Genomic DNA, 15180 nt, shown 5'->3' on the forward strand with positions numbered 1-15180 from the left:
ATTTCCATCTATACAGGTCACGGGGGTCAATCAGTCTCATCAGATCACATCCATTTACCTATCAATTGACTTTTCATGCAAGAAGAGGAACAATTAGTCCAATGTTGTCCCTGGTTCCCAGAACATGTGAGATATATAACAGATATACAGGAGTATGAACCTTGCAGGAGAACAAAGCTGTACACAATGGGGGTCAATTACTAAGGGCCCGAATCGCTTTTTTTTCATCGGGGTTCCCGAAAATTACCGATTTGCGCCGAATTGCCCCAGGTTTTTGGCGCACTGTCCAGCACTGTTAAGTCTGGGCTAAGTCCGGGCGCATGCGCATAGTCCGCTGGCTCTTAGCAGATCGAAATATTCTATCTTTGTGCGCACGCGCAGTACCAATAGGGAGACTGACACTAAGACCCTGCACATGTGCGTATCCCCCGAGGTATCGCGGTACCTTGCGGTACGCTCGTAGGGAGATTGACTCTAAGATTTCGCACATGCGCGCATCCTCTGCGGTATCGCGGTAACTTGCGGTACTCCAGTGATGCTGAGGTCATCGGGGATGGACTTCATCTATCGATGCCCTCAGTGGCTGGAGGTATCCAATCATGATGAGGTAAGATACTTTACTGGGCGTGCATTAAATGTTTTGGAACCAATGACCTCATAAAGATAGGGAATGTGAGCAACTCCCCTTACACTGCGAACCACTTAGGATGACCCTCTTGAACACCTATTGGTCATCACAGTGGTCAATAACATAGTAGTAAGGAACTTGAGGCTGCATCGCAATTCATTGGTGTGATTTGACAGGTAGTCCCACCCCAAAGTCATATATCCTCACCTAGGCTCCTCCTACAAACCATTAGCCCCGATCCCCTGATGACGCTGGGTTTCCAGCGAAACATGTCGGGGGGGCTACTGTTTGGTTTTTTAATTTGACTTGTTTGAGGCCACCATAGTGAAGGGTCACTGCAGAGACCCGCTCACACAGGTATAGGCTGAGCGAATACTCAGCACTGTTAATGATACTAGGGTAATAGTGGCCTCATAGCTGCGGATTTTAATACACAGTGTGATTAACTACTTACTACCTTTTTACTTCTATAGACCTAATAAAAGTTATGTTTTAGGCCTGACCGTTAAGGCTCTACCCTGTCTCAGGACAGACTTGTAAATAGATTCGCAATCGGATTGTGGCGCATCGGCGTCGGCACACGCCGGAAATGGGGGGGGGCGTGGCTGTCAGAAAACCCAACGGATTCGGAAAACCCCCGTGTCAAGTGACAAAAAATTTGACACGCACTTACGTGCACCCGGCCTGGCTTGGTGAACTCCAGTGAACTCTGACAGACTTTAGCGCAGCAGCGACACCTGGTGGACATCGTGCGCACTACTTTAGTAATTCGCCCGAAGACCTGAATCAGCTTCGGAGAACCCGCTGCTGGATCGCGAATGGACCGGGTAAGTAAATCTGCCCCAATGTAACTTCACTTGCAAAGCAACTTTTTAAATAGTGATAGGTTACCCCCCAGCCCTCTTGGACTTGACCACTTATGGACACGTGTTAAGCCCTGCTAACCATCCTACTATCTGGGGACATGTGCCATGTTACGGGCAGTGGGCTGTAGATCCCGTTGCCACCAGGCAAGATTAACTTGGAGCCACCAACTAGGGTGTGTTGTAAGAGATCTCCCTGGTGTTGACCCTTTAACCCAGCAGTCTTCATAGTCAGAACTGCTCATAGACCCCTTCCTGAGAACCAGGAATTCACTGCAGAAAGGTCACCAGGTCTCTACCTCTTGTGGTCCTGTGCAGGACAGAGACAGAAGAACTGCAGGACAACAAGCAGATATGACAGAGCAGAAAATGAACTAAATTCTGGATACAGGACAGAAAATAGGAACATGCAATGAATGAATGGAGCTCCTGACTCTGTGACTCTGCCCAGATGGTGCCGACACAATTGATCGGTGTGGCTCTTGATTTGAGACGGCCACCGATCACTTACTGAAGATGGTCATCAGTATGAATAGAGTCTGGTGGGGCCAGATGGTTTCTTCATCTTGTGTCTCATCATTTGAGCTTCTGCTGAGTTGAATTTCAGTGGTCTGTGCCTCCTCTCCTGCCTCATCTTACAGGGAATATCAATGCCGGAGCGAACCTCAGGACTCAGGGTGCGGTCACACGTTGTGTTTAACAATGCGTTTACGGTTGCGTTTTGTAAACACACCTGTTAACAGCTGTTAAATTAGGTAAGTCACTCTTCAACTATTTCAATGCATTTTTACAAGCATGCGGTAAAAGCACCCTAAGGGTTTCCGTGGACTGATGGATATCACAGCTGCAGATGCAAAATCTTCTAGCAAATCCCAGACCCTTCTGCTCAGATACAACTAGTTCTCCATATCCAGGACATTATGAATTACATCGGTCTTGCATTAACATCGCTCAGCAGACAAGAAGATTCACGGCTGGTGCCGCAGACAGACGGATAAATTGAATTAGCTGTGGGTAGCGCTGCAATATTACAGCGTAATGCAATGGATTGGAGTCCTTTCTGCTCTGCCAAGTTATTTAAGACTATTTCTATCAATGATAGAGCCAATAAATATAATACCGCCTGGTAATGTTGTGTAGACAGAGGGTAATTCCCGACTAAATCAAGATTAAACTTGTAGAACTTATGGGGGGGGGGGGGGTGCAGGAGGCAACGCTGCTGCCCTGCATAGTGTGAGGGATATACTCAGGGCAATTACTCCTCTTCTGGAGTCACATGATGGTATAGCCTCCTACCAAATAGGTCCAATAGTGTGGGTCACGGGTGCAGACAGTATTTTGGCTGCCCTACTGCCACCTTTGGGTACCAAGTTTTGCAAAAATCCCCAACACTAACCAATAGAAGGTAGCTCCCTATCAATCACTTACTTGCTTGTGACAAAACTTGGAATATGAGCCTCCATAGACCCTCCTTACTGCTCTGATTAAAGCTTCAGGTGGATTCTGGTTGAATCCTACTGCAGAGAAGAGGAGCGGGGCTGTGGAGCAGCTTAATGCACAGAGCACAGCAGGGTCAGGAGTCTGTATACTCAAAAGTGCTAACGGACTCCTTCAATAGTTGAGATTTGACTTACAGTATAAGTGTACAGCTTTCATTTAATAGTTGCAGAGTCTATTATAGATTAGGATGAAATTATCCATCATATAATCACTAGTATATAATGCAGGGGAAATAAAAGCAATAGTCACACTGTAGGAGCACAGGGACCCAATGTGCCCTCAATGTGACTCCAGCGAAGCCTCCTACCCTTGGTGCCTGGTTAGGATGAGATTTGTAGTCCTTCTGCTGATCTCCCGTGCGATGCCAGACTCTATGGTAATATTTCCTCTCTACTCAACGAAAATGGAAAGAAGCCAAATTTGGCTCAAAATGTAAAGAAGGGGATTACAGGAGTGTTAAAAGTGAGAAGCAATCTTACAGAGACCATTACACGTGCGTTAAAAGTAAAGATCAATTATTACCCTGCCTCCGAAGTGACAATATAACTGTAAGAACGAGGCGTCTCACTCCGAAAAGACATTCAATTGCCTCATTAAACGGAAGCAATTCCTGACGCTTTTTTTGGAAATCGCACAAGTTGAAGAGAGGCTCATTTTCTCCTGCTAACAGCTTAGAGAGAGGCAGACAATGTGACGGGTAGACGCCTCCTGCGATCAGCACTCTGTACCCGAATGATCGTGATCCGGAGATCCCAGGACAAGGAGAAGATAGGTCCAGTCCATAGGGACAAGTGTCCTGCACCGCTCCCTGCACAAGATCAGGTACACGCAGCAATGGTGGAAGTCACACCAGAGGATGAATGCTACATTGTAGTTATGTCATATATATACATTGATGTATCCAAAATACCCCACTCATGAATTATTGTGTTACCATCTTCTGGATGTGTGATATAATGCAGCTACAACATTACAGGAAAAGCCAATGTGTGATAGACAAGAGATCAGGAGCCCTATAACCAAGGGATCTCTCATGGGGGTCTCATGTGTGACCCTACAGACTGCAGCCAGTGTTATGTATTGTAAGTGGCAGCAGGACTATGGATCCATTTTATATTCCAGGTTTGTAGTTTCTCCAAGTGCAATCAGAGGGTGTCCTCACACTGCTGTGCTCTGTGCATTAAGCTGACCCGCAGCTCCTCTCTGAGTGGAAGATCTAGGATCCTTCCTGTTAAATTCTAATACTACTACACACACTTAGAGTAGAGGACGAGGCTGTAAAGCAGCTCAGTGCATAGAGCAAAGAGCACAGCGGTGTGAGGATACAACCCCACGTCCCCAGTGCACTAGGAAAAGCTACATTCCTGCAATATAGCTACAGTCCTGCTGCTACTAACAACACGCACAAAGATATGATTACACATCTCTCCAGGGACAATGCATAACACTGGCTGCAGAGAGCACAGAGCACAGCAGTGTGAGGTCTGATTACACATCTCTCCAGGGACAATACATAACACTGGCTGCAGAGAGCACAGCGCACAGCAGTGGGAGGACACCCCCCCAGTGCACTTGGAGAAAATATAATCCAGGAATTTGAGTCCATATCTTAAAGTCCTCCAGGGTTAATACATAGCAGTGGCTGCTGTCTCCTGGTCACAGCTGATGACAGGTTTGCTTTCAAGGTAGAGGATCACTTTGATTTCTGTTAATTCTGAGCTGGAATCCAATAAGGCTACATTCACACTGCCGTATGGGGGACGTATATACGGCTGACAGCGCCCAATGGGAGCACACGTGCGGCACCGTACCGCTCCGTACCCTGGAAAAAGATAGGACATGTCCTATCTTTCTCCGTAGTACGGCGCCACGCACCATAACTTCCTATGGAGAGGGGTAGGGGTGAGCTGCGTTCACCTCCTCTCCCCGTGCACTGCCGTTGCCCGCTACGGTACGGGGAATACGTCCTATAAGTGTGGGTGACTTGCAGCATGGCTGTTGTGTGGAGGTGCGATGGTCTGCATGGCTCCTATGGTAACATACAGTAACCTCGGAGGGGGCATGACAGGCAGCGGGCACGCTCCACAGCATCAGCATTCCTCATGCCTCCCTGTACTAGATTTGCCAGTCAGATCCAATAAATTGTTCCTGCCGTTTTTCAAGAGCGAACAATAAATTTGACAGATGACAAATCTGCAGCTTAAACTTTGTGCAGCTCATTACTGCACCATCCCGGCCAAGTCTTCTCTCCGCACAGGCACCCAGTCATACCCGCGTCTACCCAAAACACGACTTCCATGTGTCACCTGAGGGCGAAAGTGCTTACGAGCGTGATGCTATAGGAAAGAGACAGCAGCAAGAGACATGGCGAAAATCAGCCATCACTTCCAATGCGGAGAACAAGTCACTGACCAAAAAATGTGTCACCCTCGTTACAAATGAAGAGGAATGTGATTAGAATTACATTGTATAAGACGGAAAATAGACCGGTCCAACGTGACTCTTATTAATAAGACATAGGGGTCTGTTCACACACACGTCAGGCTTGTACCAGCCGGATGCTCTATTTTTCTATGATTCCATCTATCAATGGGTTCAGAACCTGAGCCCACAGCAGAAACCCAAACCACAGCCTCCGAGTTATGCAATGTCATAGTGACCCACCTGGTGGCAAGTAGAGGGACCACTTTTCTATAGAAGCCCATGGGACAGAGTGTTCCCTGTATCTACTATATCATGCATTATACAGTATATAATAGTAGTGTCTTACTATGGGGCAGAATCCTTATCACATTGGGTACTGTATATGTATGGATGTATATATATGTATATGGATGTCTATGTATATACTGTATATATGTTACTCTTCTTCTGATGGTGAAAGCCCCTCATCCTCCCTAGTTAGAATGTTCCCTGTATCTACTATGTATGAAGTATATCATGGATCACACAGTATACAATACAGGCGGTCCCCTACTTAAGGACACCCGACTTACAGATGACCCCTAATTACAGACAGACCCCTGTGACCTCTGGTGAAGCTTTCTGAATGCTTTACTATAGACTCAGACTGCAATGATGAGCTGTAAGGTGTCTGTAATGAAGATTTATTGATAATCCTTGGTCCCATTACAGCAAAAAATCTTCAAAATCCAATTGTCACTGGGGCCATTTTTTTTTTTGTCTAGAACTACAATTATAAAATATACAGTTTCGACTTACATACAAATTCAACTTAAGAACAAACCTCCGGACCCTATCTTGTATGTAACCCGGGGACTGCCTGTACTGTACAGGGACGAGGACATTTTGAGGCTGTAATATGGTCTTCACATGTAAGACATTAATCCCTACCCACAGATAGTGGATGAACCACTAGAGTTGCCATATCCTAGGATCCGTTCCCTCTATGACATCCCTAAAGTTTCATTAAATTCAATGGGGCACAGGATGATTTTGTCCTGAGTTCTCCTAATTTCTGTGGGACATCCGGGATGGTCCGAGGACAACCAACCAGACAACCAATTCTGGATTTAGTAGGCACTACAAGGCAACTCAGGGGGACTACTTCCCCACTCTGCTGATCACTGAGGGTCCCAGCAGTCGGACCCCCACAATTGATTATGTTACACATATTTCATGGAACAATTTAGCAAAACATTTGTAATTTTCCAGTGTATGCAGGAAAGTCTCCCATAACAAATGTGACCTCCTGAGCTTCCAATAACCAGAGGCTGTAAGACAGTTCATGGCTCCCTGTGGGTCAGTATTTGTCAGCATTCAGATTAATGTATTGGACCTCTTTCTATCATGGAGGCCTATTGGCATCACAGTCACATGTCATGTGGAGAGAAGAAGCTTCTCCTGACATATATAAAGATAAGTGATGTGCTGTGATCACACCCTCACATCATAACGCGCTATAGAGAAGCCGCCATATTGTGTCACCCCTTGTAAGTGCTATGTATTACACAGGTCCGCTCTGCAGCCTCACATCCACCCTCTCCATCATGTTCCATGTATCTCGGCAGTCATTACAAAGTCTTTGTTCTGTGAGATTCCAAACCTATAACACAAATCTGCAATGCAAATGTATCGCACGTAGCAACAGCGCCCGATCCTGACCAGGATCAGAAAACTGGAGACTATGAATGCATCTATATAGAAACAATGTATAAGTATCGCTGTGTGCCAGTATATCCTGGGGTTACAGTTACAGTATGGATTCTACTGCAGATGATCGCATATATCCTGGGGTTACAGTATGGATTCTACTGCAGATGATCGCGTGTATCCTGGGGTTACAGTATGAATTCTACTGCAGATGATCGCACATATCCTGAGTTACAGTATGAATTCTACTGCAGATGATCGCACATATCTTGGGGTTACAGTATGGCTTCTACTGCAGATGATCACATATATCCTGGGGTTACAGTATGGCTTCTACTGCAGATGATTGCATACATCCTGGGGTTACAGTATGGCTTCTACTGCAGATGATCACATACATCCTGGGGTTACAGTATGGCTTCTACTGCAGATGATTGCATATATCCTGGGGTTACAGTATGGATTCTACTGCAGATGATTGCATATTTCTTGGGGTTACAGTATGGCTTCTACTGCAGATGGTTGCGTACATCCTGGGGTTACAGTATGGATTCTACTGCAGATGGTTGCATATATCCCGGGGTTACAGTATGGATACTACTGCAGATGATTGCATATATCTTGGGGTTACAGTATGGCTTCTACTGCAGATGATCGCATATATCATGGGGTTACAGTATGGATACTACTGCAGATGATCGCATATATCCTGGGGTTACAGTATGGATTCTACTGCAGATGATTGCATATATCCTGGGGTTACAGTATGGATTCTACTGCAGATGATTGCGTATATCCTGGGGTTACAGTATGGATTCTACTGCAGATGATTGCGTATATCCTGGGGTTACAGTATGGATTCTACTGCAGATGATTGCGTCTGTTCGATCTATGACCAAAGGAAAACATCACACTGCACCTTTTATATTACAAGGAAAACAATTACATCATTGATGCATCATGGGAGATCAACTGGAGATCAAAATTAGGGAACAATGTGTGATCTTGATTTTTTCAGGAATTATGTCATCTCCATTGGTGAACATGTGATGTGTAAGGGGTCTCCAGGTCACTGAAACAGGATCTTGCAAAAATACCGAAGTGTCAACATAAAACTTTTGTTTTTGCAAAAAAAGTATGATTATTAGATTTCCTCTGTTCGCACAACATGTTCCTCAGTAAAGGCGAGTTTAGCACCAGCTTTGCCCCAATAACTATCTGACAGTGTTCTCTAATTTTGATCAGTGTCTTTTACAATTATCTTATTTACATTCTTATTCTGTGATTTAGAATACAGGCGGTCCCCTACTTAAGAACACTCGACTTACATACGACCCATAGTTACAAACGGACCTCTGGATATTGGTAATTTATTGTACTTTAGTCCTAGGCTACAATAATCAGCTATAACAGTTATCACAGGCGTCTGTAATGAAGATTTATTGTTAATCCTGATTCTTATGACAACCCAACATTTTTAAAATCCAATTGTCACAGAGACCAAAAAAGTTCTGGCTGTGATTACAATGATAAAATATACAGTTCCGACTTACATACAAACTCAACTTAAGAACAAACCTACAGACCCTATCTTGTATGTAACCCGGGGACTGCCTGTATATACAATGTATGAAATACATAGCCACATAGGACACATAATGACCTTGACATTCAGGAAATAGTGTGTTGTTCTCTAATTTTGATCTCCAGTGTAGATATAAATATTTAAATAATTCTTTCTAAATTATTATCCTAAATCTAAATACAACATTAACTGTGCAAATATTTTTCTGTGACACCTTAGCAGTGTTTCTCCTGATTATATATGTGGCTTCTTTTCTCATTTTACTAGTTGTTCTCAGAACCTGACAGCAGCTCAGCACCACCCGCTGTCACACGTGTGACTCACCGGTATCAATCATATGACCACCCACAATGCATTGCTTCCCTAGTTACAGGAAGCCTGCTGTGCAGAACTGTGAGTGCAGCTCTGGGAGTAAAGACACAATGTAACTAAAATGGATACAGGTCAAACAAAATGTTGATGTTGCTCAAAAAAATTACCTATTTCGTTTTTAATATTTCGGGTTCTTGAGTCTGACATGATCTTAATTCCCTCAGCTTTCTGAATCAGTCATGTCTATATATCTATATCATCATCTTACCTCACAGTTAAAGGGCTCAGCGGCCATGGAGAGACATCCTATACAAGAAATGTTTCTTCCAGATCCCTTTGAAATGCTGCAAGATTTATTTTGGGCACCTAAAATAAGAAAAAAATGTACAATAAATACAAAGGAAAACTTCCGAATCTTCCAGCAGCTCTGATATCTACAGGATCAATTGGGGAGATTTATCATGATGAAATCCTACCTGGTTATACCCAGCGTATGAAATATTTGTTGCAATACAAAGTACAGGCTCCATCTTGAGTAGTCACAAATCAACCAAATTATTATTTAAATAAATAATAATTTAAATAAATAAATGCACAATATAACAACCAAATTTTACAGCTAACATGAAGTACAACATGTTCACAAAGTTGAGGTGTTCAAAAATTCTTCTCATATAAACATTCATTCCCATATAAAACATTTGAAAAAAAAAAAAAAACTTAAAAAGGTGTCACACGTGGCGTTTTAAACCCGTTTTTGGGCCCTTTTTAAAGGAAACCTACCACTTAAAAGTGGTAGTTCTTACACACATATACATGGCACCAGCTCAGCGTATTAGTAGAATAAAGCCCCTATCGCCGATTTATAAGTTATATTAACTTATATCTCGGCGCACCGCACCAGGGCACGGCGCACCATGCGCGCGCCCGTGCGTGCGCCGGATTCTGAAGTGCTGGAGAGCCAGTGACGTCACCGAGCTCTCTGGCACACGTGCGCCTGTGCAACTTAGTACGGCCTGTATCCCCGTGCGAAGTTGCGCAGGCGCTGTGCTCTGAGATTTAAAGGGAACCTGTCACCAGGAGAGCCATTTTTAGCACTCCCCCAGTCCCCACAGAGCATAGTACATACACTGCCAAAGTGTTTTTGTATTAAAAATAGGTTTTACAGAAAAAAAGATCTGTTATATTGTACCTTTCATTAGCAACTGCTGTGTGACTAGGGAAACGTGTGATCTGTTCAAATATATGAATAACTCCCAACACTCGGATTGGCTGTAGAGGAGCAGGGGGCGTCGCTAAGCCCAGTGATGGGTGTTTTCATGTATTTGAAAAGATCACATGGAGAAGCTGTTTCCCAAGGGGGCGGGGGGGGGAAACTGCTCCTTTCCAACCCCTCCCAAATGGCAACTTCCTAGTCACACAGCAGATGATAATGAAAGGTACAATATAACAGATCTTTTTTTCTGTAAAACCAATTTTTAATACAAAAACACTTCGGCAGTGTATGTATTATGCTCTGTGGGGACTGGGGGAGGGCTAAAAATGGTTCTCCTGGTGACAGGTTCCCTTTAAAGGAAACCTACCACTTGAAGTGGTAGGGGTAAGATGCAGCTCAAGGTGAGCTTACTTTCTTTAGTGTCCTAAACCGCTGTATCGCGGTTTAAACACTTTTTATTCTTTACAGCCGAAGGAGCTTCGGCGCACCATGCCGCGCGACCGTGCTGGTGCTCGGTATATGCATCTTACACCTACCACTTCAAGTGGTAGGTTTCCTTTAAGACTCCTGTGACTTCATTGTGCGCAAGTTTAACCTTATGTCAGGGCTAAACACAGCAAATAATAGTGTGGTGTGGTACCCAGCCCTGGCTGCAAGGAGCACAGCAGTGTGAGGACACAGTATACACAAAGTCTACCTTCACATCTCTCCAGGGATACTGGTCCGCAGGGTCGGATCTACTGACAATTTTCTACCCAGAGAATCGTGGAATGCACCTGATATTACTGGGTTACATATTACAGCTTTGAAAAAGTAACAAAAAGTGGCAAAACTTGCCTTCCGGAACACGATGGCCCCTGTTGTAGCATTAGTAAGTGTGCTGTCTTACACTGCAGCGGTTCTGGTGGACCCCATGTAACCCCATTTGACACATTAATGGTTCTTTTGGATGCCCGGTTAAGGACCCCTCCCCTGCGCTGTACAAGAGACCTGAGGTTACAATACAGAGAGCGCCGGTTCCAGCACATCACTTTCTGAGAAAATAGACAATTCAGCTAACTGAAAGTGAACAGATACAGACACCAATTATAAATTCATAGAATCAAAGGGAATCTCTCAATACTCAATTATAAATGAACCGTTCTCACGCTTCCAACTTTGGATACTTTCCATACTTATTACAAATCTTCAAAGTTGCAATTCTCTTGAAAATAGCAGAAAAAAAAACATAAGCTTCACCTTTATGGGGGTGACAGCTCGGCGGATAAGACAACAATTCATTCTCAGAAATGCTATTTTAGCTTCACTTTCAACTGCTCTTCACTTGTGTTTTTAATAAGGGAACAGCAGAGATATGGCCCAGCGATTCCTGACACATGTCCCCTAGGTAACTATACATTTATATCATCACTTCCTGGCTGAAAGAACAGAAAAGTCAAGTATACAGGAGTCTCATCACATGAACCCCAATTATATGTGTGCAATGTCTCAGGCTGAAGAGATGTAACAAGCCCCTGATCCCATTATAATATTACACATAGATCTATACAGGACGGCTCCTCTTACATCTGCATCAGTCCTGTATGATGGGAGCAATTCTCAGCATCTGCTCCTATCCTAACTATATCCCAATGCACAGTACTACTACTCCTATCCTGTATATATGGGCACAGCACAGTACTACTACTCCTATCCTGTATATATGGGCACAGCACAGTACTACTACTCCTATCCTGTATATATGGGCACAGCACAGTACTACTACTCCTATCCTGTATATATGGACACAGCACAGTACTACTACTCCTATCCTGTATATATGGGTACAGCACAGTACTACTACTCCTACCCTGTATATATGGGCACAGCACAGTACTACTACTCCTATCCTGTATATATGGGCACAGCACAGTACTACTACTCCTATCCTGTATATATGGGGAGGGCACAATACTACTACTCCTATTCTGTATATATGTACACAGCACAGTACTACTACTCCTATCCTGTATATATGGGCACAGCACAGTACTACTACTCCTATCCTGTATATATGGGCACAGCACAGTACTACTACTCCTATCCTGTATATATGGGCACAGCACAGTACTACTACTCCTATCCTGTATATATGGGCACAGCACAGTACTACTACTCCTATCCTGTATATATGGACACAGCACAGTACTACTACTCCTATCCTGTATATATGGGTACAGCACAGTACTACTACTCCTACCCTGTATATATGGGCACAGCACAGTACTACTACTCCTATCCTGTATATATGGGCACAGCACAGTACTACTACTCCTATCCTGTATATATGGGGAGGGCACAATACTACTACTCCTATTCTGTATATATGTACACAGCACAGTACTACTACTCCTATCCTGTATATATGGGCACAGCACAGTACTACTACTCCTATCCTGTATATATGGGCACAGCACAGTACTACTACTCCTATCCTGTATATATGGGCACAGCACAGTACTACTACTCCTATCCTGTATATACAGGCACAACACACAGTACCGCTTACCATTTAAAGCTGTAACCTCCTTATAACACATTATGGGCTCAGCCCTGGCCCATGTCTCCTGTCCTGTCACTAGTAGCTGCAGATGGGGCTATGGGTTATAAGCCCACAGGGTAACAGTAATGATGGAACATTACAATTAGTATTACACTGTATTTATTACCTTCCTGTATATTGACAGCACAGATCAGAATTATGTATTCATTAAGCAGCAATGTGCACAGGATCTCAGGATACACCCGGATTCAGACCATGCATCTTCCACCTCAGCGGCCAGCCTGCAGTTTGATCTCGGGATTTGGCGCTCTCCATCATGGAGGTCATTAGTGCTCATCACTGTATTGACTTTGTAGCGGGATAATGATATTTTCTTTATGTAAATGATAAACCGCTGTGCAATCAGCGCATCCAGCTAAAGCCTCAATAACAATCTATGGGTTAGATCTGCAGAATAATTACAAGTCAACTCATTTGCTTTGTAAAGTGTCTGCAGCCGGCCACATTTAATCCATCAGATCCTCCTCGCTCAATAGTCTCCATAGATTATTAACGGGAAGAGCTGCAGAGACACACAATGGCGGCTGCCACATTGCATGCGCTCCCTAAACCTGCCCGGCATTCCTATACAAGATAAGATTTCCCGACGATTTCCGATTTGTGTCGAATTGCCCCGGGATTTTGGCGCCTGCGATCGGATTTTGGCACATCGGCGCTGGCTTCCACGCGACAGAAATCGGGGGCGTGGCCATCGGACAACCCGACGGATTCGGAAAAACAGCGGAATTTAAAAAAGAATTTGTGTCGCAAGATCAGCACTCACATGCTCCGGGAAGAAGCAGGTGAACTCCGGCGGACCTCGGCGCAGCAGTGACACCTGCAGGATATTGGTACCTTAGTGAATCCCGGCAGAACCGAATCAGCGTCGGAGAACGCGACGCTGGATCGCGACTGGACCGGGTAAGTAAATGTGCCCCACTGTTGGAGCATTGCTTAGCAGAGTCTTTATATACATCAATTATAGAGGTAAAACACTGCCACCAAGAAATCTGTCCTCTATCATATAGGACACTATAGAGAAGCACTAGCCTGTACTGATGGAAACAAAGCACTTGGGGTGAGATAGAAACTTACTATTATCTCCAGCAGTCTCTGTGTCAGTGTATATCACTCATAAGCATCAGTAGGATCATATTAAGGAAGTATACTGGTAGGTTGATTAGATGTGCTGCCCCATAACTCAGCAGACCCACCTTGCAGGACTATAGAAAAGCTGGGTGACAGACCCTCACGTGGCAGGATTTCATATGCAGTGCCACAGGCACGTGGACCAGATGAAGTCTAATAACATAACACTGAGTTACACTTATCTGAGAGAAAAGCAAAAGTCATCCAGAACACAACGAGGATACGCCGCGCTGAATTATATAGTATTACTGGAAATGGCTTTTATTACACGTTATAATTCATGCCAATTGACCGGCACAAGTGGCTATTGTAAAATATAATAGCATTACCAATCCCACCTTCATAATACTGCGGAGATTTATGCACAATTCCCAGCGCACACCGGGGCCAGGGCACAGGCAATGGGTTAAGGATAAGGATTACACCGTCTATCACCGTCCTCCCTCCACTTGTTCCAGTTCATGTCGTTCTTTTATACTTCATTGGTTCTTGTCTTTATGAAACTTATGTGAACCCCTTATTGAAAGAACAGCACCATGGAAGTAATAATGCATACATAATACATAATAAGATGGCAAAAATATAGAAATTGCAGTGTGCACCACTCGCTCCTATCCCAATAAAAACTGTTTCCTCAATTTTGTAAAAATTGTCAAAACATGTTACATTGTAGTATTTGGGTATAACTGTGTTTTTACTCCGTTAAATAGTTACAGATTTGAGGAAACAGTTTTTATTGGGATAGGAGCGAGTGGCGAATACTGCAATTTCTATATTTTTTGCCACATTTGTATATATCCTATCGTACCCGGGACAGCGGTACTTGCACATCTGCTAACATCCCTTAACTTGGTGATGATGCCTCACTAGATACAATATTACTATAACAAACTAATAATAATATACAAATACTTATAAATGCACATCTAAATGTTGATGCAATAGAATCCAAAATTACCCTTCAGAGAGAAGGGAGAGAAGGCACTAATACAATGCACAGGTGGTTAAATGTCAAAACCTTTATTAATGCTACAATACATAGTACAGTTTTTAAAAACCATGGAGACAAAGTTGTGGCCTCAACGTTGAGGATATCCACAGGATACAACACAATGGGGGTCATTTACTAAGGGCGCGATTCGCGTTTTCCCGATGTGTTACCTGAATATTTCCGATTTGCGCTGATTTTCCCTGTATTGCCCCGGGATTTTGGCGCACGCGATCGGATTGTGG

At 43.9% G+C, this 15180-nt stretch overlaps 1 protein-coding gene across 1 annotated transcript in view; it reads right to left on the minus strand.

Moving 5' to 3' along the window:
- PTPRF (protein tyrosine phosphatase receptor type F) overlaps positions 1-15180 on the minus strand; it is a 697698-nt gene that overhangs the window by 402382 nt on the left and 280136 nt on the right. The window contains exon 3 of the mRNA XM_072128566.1: positions 9270-9367. The gene's annotated coding sequence lies outside the window, so the exon portion shown is untranslated. The remainder of the gene's footprint in view (positions 1-9269; positions 9368-15180) is intronic.

The sequence above is a fragment of the Engystomops pustulosus genome, chromosome 10, assembly GCF_040894005.1.
Source record: "Engystomops pustulosus chromosome 10, aEngPut4.maternal, whole genome shotgun sequence".
In the NCBI taxonomy this organism is placed as follows: Eukaryota; Metazoa; Chordata; class Amphibia; order Anura; family Leptodactylidae; genus Engystomops; species Engystomops pustulosus.